At 56.1% G+C, this 14054-nt stretch overlaps 1 protein-coding gene across 3 annotated transcripts in view; it reads right to left on the bottom strand.

Annotated features, from left to right (window-relative positions):
• The window catches only part of LOC140386630 (SH2B adapter protein 2), a 262836-nt gene that overhangs the window by 177733 nt on the left and 71049 nt on the right, over nucleotides 1-14054 (bottom strand). For all 3 annotated transcript variants that reach the window (XM_072469121.1, XM_072469120.1, XM_072469124.1), the window contains exon 2: nucleotides 5881-6014. The gene's annotated coding sequence lies outside the window, so the exon portion shown is untranslated. The remainder of the gene's footprint in view (nucleotides 1-5880; nucleotides 6015-14054) is intronic.

Raw genomic sequence — 14054 nt, 5'->3', positions numbered from 1 at the left:
GAGTTCATGGAATAAACATTGTTTTGTGTTTAAAAACCCACGTGTCCATAATTGTAATCCCACACCTAGGGAACAAGCCGTGTGCTAGGAAAAGCAACAAATCCATTAAAGGGGGAGGTTGGTTGAACTCCATGATACATTTTGGGGTTCTGAAAACGCCTCGCCCATAACACTACCGTGCTGCCCCAATGAACCACTAGGCTCATTTATATATGTGCTCACCCAATTCACCTGGGATTCACTGGCTTCGCCAGCAAGGCCTCCACCAGGCATTGTTTGGTACTAGTTCACAAAGTCATGAACCAATCAGGGTAGCACCTCGTGGGATCCTGCTGGGGAGTTGAGGCCACGGATGGTTGGGCACTGGGTACAGCAGTACCCTGGCACTCCTGCAGGTACTGCCAGCCTGGCATCTTTGCACTGCCACTTGGCCAACCTGACAGTGCCACCCTGATATTGCCTGGGGCCTGGACTCACAGTGCCTAGATGCCCAGATGCCAGGTTGCCAATGCCAGGTGTCAGGGCCAATGGGGCCTTGTCCATGAGAGGTGGGTGAGGGGGGGACTTGAGGATCCCAGAGGAGTAAGTTGGGCGAAGTGGTGGGTTCTGAGGATGCAATGGGGGGGCTGAAGGGGACATTTGGTTACTACCTAAGCCAGTATTGCACCCCCACCGATGACAGTGGGCGGGGCCAGGCAGCATGGACGCAGTGGGCGCAGGAGCAGCAGGAGGTTATCCAGCGCTGCTCCAGGGAGCTCAAAGCGGACCTGCTGGAGCCGGTGACACTCCCGCCAAACAGCGGAAAGCAGCATTGACCCTGCTATAAGTCAGCAGGTTTCCATTTCTGTCAGCCTTAGGTGAACACAGTCATGACAGCCTGTGCAAATGGAATAGAAATTACAGCTGCAACCTTTGAAGTGTCGAGAATGGTTGAGATGGCAGGAGGTGATGAGCGGTATCTTTTTTGATGTATATAACAGGTGGCAGCTGCTGGCATGGTTGTCCATTGTCTCTTTGATGATGCATACCCTTCTCACACAGAGCTCCTTATGGAGATGTGTATGTCCTGTGTGATGAGTTTAGGAATAGAAACATAGAAATAGAAGTAATAGGACATAATTCGGCCTTTCAGGCCTGCACCGCAGTTCATTATGATCATGGTTGATCATCAAGTTCAATACCCTGATCCTGCCTTTCCCTCATGTCCCTTGATCCCTTTAGCCCCAAGAGCTATACCTAATTCCTTCTGAAATTACACAATGTTTTGGCCTCAGCTACTTTCTGTGGTAGCGAATGCCACAGATTCACCACTCTCTGGGTGAAGAAATATCTCCTCAGCTCAGTCCTAAAAGGTGTACGTACCCCTTATCCTCAAACTGTGACCCCTAGTTCTGGATCTCAGCTGCATTGAATTATTTGGTGAAGTAAGGGTTAAAAGTTTGGATTAGAATCATAGAATTTACAGTGCAGAAGGAGGCCATTTGGCCCATCGAGTCTGCACCGGCTCTTGGAAAGAGCAACCTACCCAACCCCACACCCCTACCCTATCCCCATAACCCAGTAACCCCACCCAACACTAAGGGCAATTTAGACACTAAGGGCAATTTAGAATGGCCAATCCACCTAACCTGCACAACTTTGGACTGTGGGAGGAAACCGGAGCACCCGGAGGAAACCCACGCACACACGGGGAGAACGTGCAGACTCCGCACAGACAGTGACCCAAGCCGGGAATCGAACCTGGGACCCTGGAGCTGTGAAGCAATTGTGCTAACCACTATGCTACCGTGCTGCCCCAATGTGTTTGACTGCTGCAGTCCTGTTTTAAAATAAATCCTAGTTTGAAAAACAACTAAGGTTTTCGGAACCAGGGGTGCAATTTAACCATCATGAAAAGCTTGAGTGAATGCAGTTTTGTTTGGAATAAGGAGATTCCCTGTGGGGTTTATTAGATTTCAGCTTGGCAAGATGATGTCGCTACTCGGTGGAGCCAACAGCCATTTTGCAGAAAGCAGGTCAGTGGAGTTCTAGCTGGAGCCATGAACAGAACTCAAGCAATTTATTCTCTCTGAAGTTCATTTAAAAGATATGGCTGCAGACAGAAGAGCAGTGTTGGTGGAAAGGTGAACAAACCCACTGAAACAGTTTCTTAAGAAATAAAGCCAGAGTTTCTGCAAGGGTCTGACAGGAGTCAGATCTTTTCTTTAAAACAGTATCAAAGGATCTCTATTTCTCAAAGGACATCTCTGTGCAGCAGGTATTCCTGAATGCCAATGGCATTTACGGTGGATTGAGAGCTGAAATGGTTCTTTTTGTTGTTCGAGTGGGAATAAAGATAGCAATTGAGGGTATTGTATTCACTGTATTGAGTAATATTGTTTAAGGGGTAATTGTAAGCTATTTTAATTCTGTGTCCGCAATAAAGTTTGATTCAATATACCATATTCCTATTTCTTCATGAAATCACTCCTGGAGCGAAGTATTCTTTCCTCACAGTCTTACAAAATTAAAATAAAATATTGGGCTTTCTGTCCTAGCCATTGTTGGGGTCTGGTTGCACAATGGCCACCTTCCCTCGACTGTTACAGACAGCCTAGAAATTGTGAATGGACCCAGTGTCCCGTACTGTGTAAAACAGTCTGCATGGGACAGTGGAAGGGATATCACCTTACTCGCTATTAAAGATAGAAAATATGGGGCGCGATTCTCCGACTCCCCGCCGGTCGGCGGGCTCCCCCCGGCGATTCTCCGGCCCACGATGGGCCGAAGTCCCGCCGCTGCCAACCCTCGCCAGCCAGCGTGGATTGAACCACCTACCGTACCGGCGGGAGCAGATGGCGCGGGCAGGCTCCGGGGTTCTGGGGGGTGCGCGGGGTGATCTGGCCCCGGGGGGTGCCCCCACGGTGGCCTGGCCCGCGATCGGGGCCCACCGATCGGCAGGCAGGCTTGTGCCGTGGGGGCACTCTTTTTCTTCCGCCTTCGCCATGGTCTCCGCTATGGCGGAGGCAGAAGAGACCCCCTCCCCTGCGCATGCGCGGGGATGCCGTGAACATTCGCTGACGCTCCCGCGCATGTGTCACCCGGCGAAGGCCTTTCCCGCCAGCCGGCGGGGTGGAAATCACTCCGGCGCGGGCCTAGCCCCTCAAGGTGAGGGCTTGGCCCCTAAAGGGGCCGAGAATTCCGCACCTTTGGGGCGGCCCGATGCCGGAGTGGTTCCCACCACTCCATTATGCCGGATTCCCCTGCCCCGCCGGGGAGGGGAGAATCCCGGCCCTGATTGTTCAATAATTGTTTTCTAGTTATTGGTGTAAGGGAAGCAGTGAGGTGGAAGAAGATCTTTGTGAAGAAACAGCAGAATGAAGAGGCAAGATTAGACAGTGAGGAAGCCAAATGGAAAGTTTCAGTAACGAAAGCTCATATTAGTTTTGTGAAGAGAAATATCAAACCTATGAGAACGGGCTGTGATCTACATGTAACTCCTTACACGGTGGGTAACTTGCCAACTGTGCTAAATGTAGAGTACACAGACTCAAAGTGAAGACTCTGGAAGGACATGGGCTCCATGTTGAGGTGAAAGGAAGTTATTTTCCTGAAGCACAAGTCTAGAAAACCAACTTTAACTGGCTGGTTGGCTGAATAATCTGACCTTCTAATCTTATATTTTTGTGTCACAAATTTATTAAACTGGATTAATTTCATGCACTGGTTGGATGAATGTCCATGCTAACACAAGCCTCTTAAACAATCCAACCTATGATTGCCAGAATTTAAATTTACTCTGTGGCAATTAAGTTTCTGAACTGAGCTCCCTGCACTTCTTCCTGGTGTTGGTTTGATTCCCACCAAAGCTGCACTTATTGGGAAGATAACTTGCTGAAATGACCACTACTCAAGTGTATTCGAGCCAAACTTCTGACTGGGCGACAAAGAAACGTTACTCAGAAGAAGAAAAAAGAAGCTCTCAGCTCTTACGATAAAGAAACAAAAGAATTGTATACCATAAAAGGAAGCCATTCAGTCCGTCATTCCTGTACCAGGGCTGTGAAATTGGTACGACTGCTCCTTCCCCATAGCCGTGAAAATTATTCCTGGGAACATCCATAGCTCCACACTGCCTACGTGAGCAGGGTTGACGTGTGTGGGGGCAGGAGAAACTGACACTTGAAGAAATGTCAAACAGAGTTTGCAATCCAGCAGCCTCTCTGGCCCAACCTTGAGGCCTCAATCAGGTCGGCCGGTCATCTTTAACCTCAAAATCACAGCAGCCTCTTCACTGACGAGGGCAACCAAACATTGCCAATGGATCACACAAAAAGGTCAATGGCCCAACTCAGCGCTATCCGAGGCTGACCAGTTCCTGTTTATTTCTTTCATTCTGCTCCCCCTGGAGAACCCAAATTATTTTACTTCATTCATTTTCATTCAAATAAAATATTTAAATATTTAAACACAACAATGCTGCGGGTTAAACACAATTCAATTAAGTTGAGAATACTCTGGGTATAAGAGGCTGTACGGAAATCCAGACAGTGCAGTAATTAGCATTCCTCAAGTTTCAGATATTATCAGTCACGTCTGTCTTTCTTGGCACCATCATTAAATCCTTTGTCTTTTTCAGTTCTGGTGATTTCTGTGGCTATAAATTGACGTTGCCTCCTCTCACTGCGACACAGAGTTCCCATTTTCACCTTTAAGCCCATGCTGGGTGAAGTTGTTGTGATTTCAGTGCGGAATTGAGAAACTGGATTTCAACACTCCCTCTAATTGTTGAGCCAGAAATTCTGTTTGCTACAAGGAGAGAGGGAATGTGGCATTCCTGTCACTTTACAACAAAGGAATCTTTAAATGTTCTGGTGCTTTCCGTCTCCGCCAGAGCAGAACACCGTCATGATGGCATATACCACAGCGAGAACTATAAATATTATGACCAATTTGAATAGGCACACTAATCAATCTTCCAATATCAGCTTTAAATATTCATTATAAAGCCTTCTGATCATCAACCATTATAGCAACATTAAATGGCCTGTTTTCTTCATCCGACACTACAAGTCAGAATCCATGGTTTTTAATGCCTAAAGGCCTCTATTGGAATTTGTGATGTAGAAATTCTATGGTACCAGACCTGTTGTTAAGGTGCAAATTGAGAGGACACGCGACCGACGCCGTTGGGCAGTCGGCCCATCAGGGGAGGGCCTCGGTTGACATCCTGAGGCCGTCCTGACAGCGTGCAGTGGACTCAGTGATTACGCTATTTTTGATGAGGCGGAGCCTTCGAAAAATGGCACCGCCCCCGATTTCAGCGTGAAAAAGGATTCTCTGGCCAATCGCCGAATGTGATTTTGGCATTGGCAATCGGAGAATCCCACCCATTCTAAAAGTCACAGAGAGTATGCAGGACACATTCTCCAGGATGACGGTAGGATTGAAAAACTATCATGTGCAGAGGCTCGAGACGCTGGAAATGTTTCCACAGAAGTGGGTATTTAAGTGACATTTTTTCAGAAACGAAATGAGGTTATGATTGGAGTGATTGGGGATGAATAGTTGTGAAAAAGTGAGGGACACCATTTTAAAATGGTCACTGTGAACAAAGATTGGGAGTTAAGAGATATTTCTTTACAATGCGATGTTAGAGTGAGTATTTTACCACAGGATGTTGAGGCAGAGATCATTATCTCAATGAAGAGTAGATGAACACTTGAAAATGAGCGTGCTACAGGCAGACGGCAGAGCAATAGGATTAATAATATTGGTTAATTCTAGGAATGAGCGAGAATTGACACCCTTGGCTGAGTGGCTTGTTTCCATGTTGTAAACTCCTATAATTCTAGTTTCAATACACACGGTACTGTCAGCAAGTAATGGGAAGGAACTCACGAAGCCCGAGAGTGCAGCAGTTTTCCCACTTCCCGACTGGTCATCCTTCCAAGCATTTCTAGGACTTCCTCCTCCTGTAGTGTTAGATATTAAAGGCTCTCCCTCCTGTCACTGTTATTCTGGGATGCCTTCTCCTGCAAAGAAAATACAAGAAATTAGATGTTCCAATACCTAAGGTAAGGGGCGAAATTCTCCGTTATCGGCGGAAAGTCCGCCGATCGGTGCAAAAAACGGCGCAAATCCGACTTGCGTCACGTCGGAAAAATGGGTCGATAGTCTCCGGCCCGAAATGGGCTAGCAGCGACGTAACGGGATCCGCGCTTGCGCAGTGGTTCACGCCGTGCAGCGCCATATGCGCCGCACGGCGTGACGGCTCATAAGGCCGCGCTGCTCCCACCCACCCGACCGGAACACCCGACCGCAACACCCGACTGGATGGCTGGCCGTCGCTCAGCCCCGAGGTTCGAGTCACGCGATGTGGAGGCGCTCCTGGACGCGGTGGAGCAGAGGAGGGACGCCCTGTATCCCGGGCACGGCCGCAGAGCTGCCCCACGCCACAGCCGGCGTCTGTGGAGGGAAGTGGCAGAGGCCGTCACCGCTGTGGCCCTAACACCACGGACAGGCACCCAGTGCCACAAGAAGGTGAACGACCTCGTCAGAGCAGGCAGGGTGAGCGTTCCCCCATATCCCCCCTCCCCATATCCCCCCTCCCCCATATCCCCCCCTCCCCCATATCCCCCCCATATCCCCCCCTCCCCAATATCCCCCCTCCCCCATATCCCCCCTCCCCCATATCCCCCCTCCCCCATATCCCCCCTCCCCCATATCCCCCCTCCCCATATCCCCCCTCCCCCATATCCCCCCTCCTCCATATCCCCCATATCCCCCCTCCCCCATATCCCCCATATCCCCCTCCCCCATATACCCCATATCCCCCCTCACCCCCTCCCCCATATCCCCCCTCCCCCATATCCCCCCTCCCCCATATCCCCCATATCCCCCCTCCCCCATATCCCCGCTCCCCCATATCCCCCATATCCCCCCTCCCCCATATCCCCCCTCCGCCATATCCCCCATATCCCCCTCCCCATATCCCCCACTCCCCCATATCCCCATATCCCCCCTCCCCCATATCCCCCCTCCCCATATCCCCCATATCCCCCATCCACCATATCCCCCCTCCCCCATATCCCCCCTCCCCATATCCCCCATATCCCCCCTCCCCCATATCCCCCCTCCCCCATATCCCCCCTCCTCCATATCCCCCATATCCCCCCTCCCCCATATCCCCCCTCCCCCATATCCCCCCTCCCCCATATCCCCCATATCCCCCTCCCCCATATCCCCCATATCCCCCCTCCCCCATATCCCCCATATCCCCCCTCCCCCATATCCCCATATCCCCCCTCCCCCATATCCCCCCTCCCCCATATCCCCCATATCCCCAAGTGAATCCAGCCCTAACCTTAACCTCTGCAATGCACGCGCAACCGATGGCGTGCATTCATATACCTGCCTAACACTGTTACCTTTTACCCCTGCCCCCCCACCCCCCACAGGAGAAGCGCGCACACAACAATAGGGAGCATGTGAGGACTGGAGGAGGGCCCGCTGATGAGAGGCCACTGACCGTACACGAGGAAAGGGCCCTGGAACTGGCTGGCGGACCTGAGGACTGGGAGGTTGCTGATGCAGAGGTCGGGGGCGTACTAGCGAGTGAGCCACCGACAGCCCGTCCCCATATCCCCCCTCCCCTATATCCCCCTCCCCCGTATCACCTGATCACTGCCTGATGTCTAACCATGCATGATTCATTGTGTCTCGCAGGACCAAACGTCCAGGCACTCATCCCCGCAGATGCAGACCGCCCGCAGGATGCCCCTCGGAGACCACAGGAGACGGAGAGACCCGCACCCTCCAGCATGCGACGCCCGCAGGATGCCCCTCGGAGACCACGGGTGACGGAGAGACCCGGACCCTCCAGCATGCGACGCCCGCAGGATGCCCCTCGGAGACCACAGGAGACGGAGAGACCCGCACCCTCCAGCATGCGACGCCCGCAGGATGCCCCTCGGAGACCACGGGAAACGGAGAGACGTGGAGCAACAGGGAGACGACACCCCCGTCACGTGCGGGAGCGACCACCCAGCGACGAGGGGGGCAGCCACAGGCCCCCGTCACATCCGAGCCAGGACACCACTACCCAGGACACCACTACCCAGGACACCACTACCCAGGACACCACTACCCAGGACACCCCAACCCGGGACAGCACTACCCAGGAAGACGAAATACCGGACAGTGACTCAGAGTGGATGGGTGGAGACAAACCCCCACCCCAAAGTGCCATGGACTCAGAGTGGGACGAAGAGCACGACACAACGCCACTGCTGTCACCAACACCCTCCACCATCGCAGAAACACACACCACGGTTGGGCACTTTAGTGATGAGGCGTCTGGTACACTCACTGGTGCGCACAACACAGCCGTCCCGGTACAGCAGGTGGAGGTAGGAGCAGCAGAGGGACCGGGCGGTTGGAGGGCAGCCCAGCCCAAGCGAACATCTGCCGCCCAGATGGATCCCGGGTTCCTGCAGTTACCACACCCACACATAGATCCGATGCAACCACCGACCCGGAGACGAGCGAAGAGGGTGACGGGCGGCTTGCGGCGGCTGCGGTCGCAGGTGGAGGAGTCCACCCGCGTCCAGGAGCTGGGATGGTGCCGGTCATGCATGCCACCCAGGCCGACACCGCACGGGTGGCGTCCGCGGTGGAGGCAATGGGTGCGACGGTGTCAGACATGGGGAACGGTTTGCGAGGCCTGGGGCCTTCCGTGCAGGCGGCGTCTGTGGCCCAGGAAATGGCTGCCCTCTCACAGGAGGCCATGAGCCAGTGCCAGCGCCAGATGGCAGAGGCGCTCAACGCCATAGCCCAGTCTCAGCAGGCCATGGCCCAGTCTCTGCAGGCCATGGCCCAGTCTCTGCAGGCCATCGCTGAGGGCATCGGCGCCAGTGGCCATGTGCGAGCCGGCGTCGCACTGTCACAGACAGGGTTTGCCAACTCCCTGGGCTCCATGGCTGCAAACCTGCAGACCCCTGTCGATACCAGCACGGGCCTCCAGGACTGGCAGCACCAGATGTCGGGGGGGCGTCGGATGGCCAGTCCGTTCGCATCCCCCACCCATGTAGAGGCCTGGGGGCTATCGGGCACCCCGAGGGAGGAGGAGGTGGTGTGGTCCGTACCGGCTCCCTCTGTAGGGGAGGTCCCGGTACACCGCGACACCTCGGACTCCCCCCCTTCCGTCCCAGGTGCATCGGGTGGGCAACGGGCAGGACAGGCTATCAGCTCGCCATCCCAGTCGCCCGGGCCGCAGCCTGGCCCATCTAGGCCAGGACGCCCCAGGAAACGGCCGCCAAAGGGATCCAGTGTCAGAGGGCAGGAATCACAGGAGTCCACCTCCAGTTCTGCTGTACCGTCTGGGGAACCACGTAGACGTAGTCAAAGGGCCCGTAAGGCCAAACAATTAGACACTGAGTAAGTTGGCACGGGTGCAGGGCACAGATCAGTTTTAGGGGCTAGGGCACGTGCATGAACTCGTTTGGTTATTAAAGTCAATGTTACACCTACCGAAGCTGCCTTTGTGCTCTCTCCAAAGTGTGCGGGGGTGTCATGTACGTTGAGCGAGGGGTGTGTGTGCGAGGGGTGGTCTTACCTCAGCCCCAGGTGAGTCTGCCCCCTTCCCCCTGGGCCGCCATCAACATCCCCCGGGCAGAGGACGGGACCGTGCGCTGCAGTGTCACAGCCGCATGCAGGGATGGTCCGGGTGGATGGTGGTACTGTGGCCATGGGTCAGACATAGTCCAACGATGTAGAGCCAGGAGCTCACCGCAGGGCGGGTTGTCATCATCCTCCATGGCCTGCAATAGACACGCGTCCACCCGCAACTGTGTGAGCCCGGCCCGTTGTGCCGCAGGTGGATTGGCAATGGGGGGGGGGGGGGGGGGGTGGTGTGCATGCGGGTGGGTGGGGTTGGGGAGGGGGGTGAGGGTGCTGGGTGGGTGGATGGATGGGGGGTGTGGGTGGTCGGCTGTTGCCATGGTGTGCGGTCTGTGGCCATACTACCCGATTCCCACGCCCATCTAGTCAGTGAAGCGGGCGTCTATCAGTCTGTCCCGTGCCCGCTGGGCCAGCCAGTAATGGTGGACAGCCACCCGCCTGTGTCTACCCCGTCTGCCCTGACCATTGCCCCCATCCCCCTCATCTGGGGAGGACTGGGCCTCTTCCTGCTGCTCCTCCACTCCGCCCTCCTCTGCCTGCGGCACATCGCCCCTCTGCTGGGCTATGTTGTGCAGGACGCAGCACACCACAATGATGCGGCCGACCCTATCTGACCGATACTGGAGGGCGCCCCCAGAGAGGTCCAGGCACCTGAAACGCATCTTCAGCACGCCAAAGCACCTCTCGTTCACTCCCCTTGTCGCTACATGGGCATCATTGTAGCGGTTCTCCGCCTCATTGCGTGGCCTCCGTATAGGCGTCATCAGCCACGATCGCAATGGGAAGCCCCTGTCGCCCAGCAACCGGCCCCTCAGCCGGGGATGGCGTCCCTCGTACATGCCGGGGATGGATGACCGCGACAACACGAATGAGTCGTGTACACTGCCTGAGTGACGGGCGCAGACGTGCAGGATCATCATGCGGTGGTCGCAGACCACCTGTACGTTCATCGAATAGGTCCCCTTCCTATTAGTGAACACGGCCCTGTTATCTGCAGGTGGCCGCACGGCGACGTGCATCCCATCGATCGCGCCCTGGACCATGGGGAACCCGGCAACGGCAGAGAAGCCCACGGTACGGGCATCTTGGCTGGCCCGGCCCACGGGGAAGCGGATGTAGCGGTGCGCCATGGCATATAGGGCATCTGTCACTGCCCGGATGCACCGGTGCACCGATGTCTGCGATATGCCGGACAGGTCCCCACTCGGTGCCTGGAATGACCCCGTTGCATAAAAGTTCAGGGCCACCGTAACCTTGACGGACACGGGGAGAGGGTGTCCCCCGCCAGTGCCACGCAGTGACAGGTGTGCCAGCAGGTGGCAGATGTGTGCCACGGTTTCCCGGCTCATCCGGAGTCTCCTCCTGCATTCCCGGTCCGTGAGGTCCTGGTATGACTGCCGGGGCCGGTACACATGGGGCGCCCTCGGGTGCCTCCGTTGCCGTGGGGCCGCGACATCCTCCTCCCCCTTGGCACCTGGCCAGGTGGACCAACTCACTTGCCCTCCCATCCCCCTCCTCGGCACGGACCCCCCCCCCAACCCCCAACCTCCAGCCCTACACTGCCCCGCTCCATCCAGGACACTGCCCCGCTCCATCCCGGACACTGCCACGCTCCATCCCGGACACTGCCCCGCTCCATGCTGGACACTGCCCCGCTCCATCCCGGACACTGCCCCGCTCCATGACGGACACTGCCCCGCTCCATCCCGGACACTGCCCCGCTCAATCCCGGACATTGCCCCGCACCATCCCGGACACTGCCCCGCTCCATCCCAGACACTGCCCCGCTCCATCCAGGACACTGCCCCGCTCAATCCCGGACACTGCCCCGCTCCATCCCGGACACTACCACGCTCCATCCCGGAGACTGGACCGCTCGATTCCGGACACTGCCCCGCTCCATCCAGGACACTGCTGGGCTCCATTCCGGACACTGCTTCGCTCCATCCCGGACACTGCCCCGCTCCATCCCGGACACTGCCCCGCTCAATCCCGGACACTGCCCCGCTCCATCCCGGACACTCCCCTGCTCCATCCCGGACACTGGACCGCTCGATTCCGGACACTGCCCAGCTCCATCCAGGACAGTGCTGGGCTCCATTCCGGACACTGCTTCGCTCCATCCCGGACACTGCCCCACTCCATCCCGGACGCTGCCCCTCTCCATCCCGGACACTGCCCCGCTCCAGTCCGGACACTGCCCCGATCCATAACGGAAGTGGTCCACTCCATCCTGGACACTGCCCGCTCCATCCCGGACACTGCCCTGCTCCATCCAGGACACTGCCCAGCTCCATTCCAGACACTGCCCCGCTCCATTCCGGACACTGTCCAGCTCCTTTCCGGACACTGCCTTGCTCCACCCGGAAACTGCCCCGCTCCATCCCGGACACTGCCCCGACTCTATCCCGGACACTGCCCCGCTGCATCCCAGACACTGCCCTGCCCCATTCCGGACACTGCCCCGCTCCATCCCGGACACTGCCCCGCTCCATCCCGGACACTGCCCCGACTCTATCCCGGACACTGCCCCGCTGCATACCAGACACTGCCCCGCCCCATTCCGGACACTGCCCCGCTCCATCCCGGACACTGCCCCACTCCGTCCAGGACACTGCCTCGCTCCATGCAGGACACTGCCCCGCTCCATCCAGGACACTGCCCCGCTCCATTCCGGACACTGCCCCGCTCGATTCCGGACACTGCCCCGCTCCATCCAGGACACTGCCCCGCTCCATCCCGGACACTGCCCCACTCCGTCCAAGACACTGCCCCGCTCCAACCCGGACACTGCCCCGCTCCATCCTGGACACTTCCCGCTCCAACCCTGACACTGCACAGCTCCATCCCGGACACTGCCCCACTCCATCCCGGACACTGCCCAGCTCCATCCCGGACACTGCCCCACTCTATCCCGGAAACTGCCCCGCTCCATCCCGGACACTGCCCGGCTCCATCCCGGACACTGCCCCGCTCCATCCCGGACACTGCCCCTCTCCAACCCGGACACTGCCCCTCTCCAACCCGGACACTGCCCCGCTCCTTCCAGGACACTGCCCCACTCCATCCCGGACACTGCCACTCTCCATCCCGGACACTGCCCCACTCCATCCCGGAAATTGCCCCACTCCATCCAGGACACTGTCCAGCTCCATTCCGGACACTGCCTTGCTCCACCCGGATACTGCCCCGCTCCATTCCGGACACTGCCTTGCTCCACCCGGACACTGCCCCGCTCCATCCCGGAAACTGCCCAGCTCCATTCCGGACACTGTCCAGCTCCATTCCGGACACTGCCTTGCTCCACCCGGACACTGCCCCGCTCCATCCCGGACACTGCCTCGCTCCATCCCGGACACTGCCCTGCTCCATCCCGGACACTGTCCCGACTCTATAGAACATAGAACATAGAACAATACAGCGCAGTACAGGCCCTTCGGCCCACGATGTTGCACCGAAACAAAAGCCATCTAACCTACACTATACCATTATCATCCATATGTTTATCCAATAAACTTTTAAATGCCCTTAATGTTGGCGAGTTCACTACTGTAGCAGGTAGGGCATTCCACGGCCTCACTACTCTTTGCGTAAAGAACCTACCCCTGACCTCTGTCCTATATCTATTACCCCTCAGTTTAAGGCTATGTCCCCTCGTGCTAGCCATTTCCATCCGCGGGAGAAGGCTCTCACTGTCCACCCTATCTAACCCTCTGATCATTTTGTATGCCTCTATTAAGTCTCCTCTTAACCTTCTTCTCTCTAACGAAAACAACCTCAAGTCCATCAGCCTTTCCTCATAAGATTTTCCCTCCATACCAGGCAACATCCTGGTAAATCTCCTCTGCACCCGTTCCAAAGCCTCCACGTCCTTCCTATAATGCGGTGACCAGAACTGTACGCAATACTCCAAATGCGGCCGTACCAGAGTTCTGTACAGCTGCAACATGACCTCCTGACTCCGGAACTCAATCCCTCTACCAATAAAGGCCAACACTCCATAGGCCTTCTTCACCACCCTATCAACCTGGGTGGCAACTTTCAGGGATCTATGTACATGGACACCTAGATCCCTCTGCTCATCCACACTTTCAAGAACTTTTCCATTAGCCACATATTCCACATTCCTGTTTTTCCTTCCAAAGTGAATCACCTCACACTTCTCTACATTAAACTCCATTTGCCACCTCTCAGCCCAGCACTGCAGCTTATCTATATCCCTCTGTAACCTGCTACTTCCTTCCTCACTATCGACAACACCACCGACTTTAGTATCGTCTGCAAATTTACTCACCCACCCTTCTGCGCCTTCCTCTAGGTCATTGATAAAAATGACAAACAGCAACGGCCCCAGAACAGATCCTTGTGGTACTCCACTTGTGACAGAACTCCAT

The sequence above is a fragment of the Scyliorhinus torazame genome, chromosome 12 (genome assembly GCF_047496885.1).
Source record: "Scyliorhinus torazame isolate Kashiwa2021f chromosome 12, sScyTor2.1, whole genome shotgun sequence".
NCBI lineage: Eukaryota > Metazoa > Chordata > Chondrichthyes > Carcharhiniformes > Scyliorhinidae > Scyliorhinus > Scyliorhinus torazame.
The sequence above is the reverse complement of the archived record's forward strand: the minus strand, read 5'-3'. Positions and strand labels throughout refer to the sequence as shown.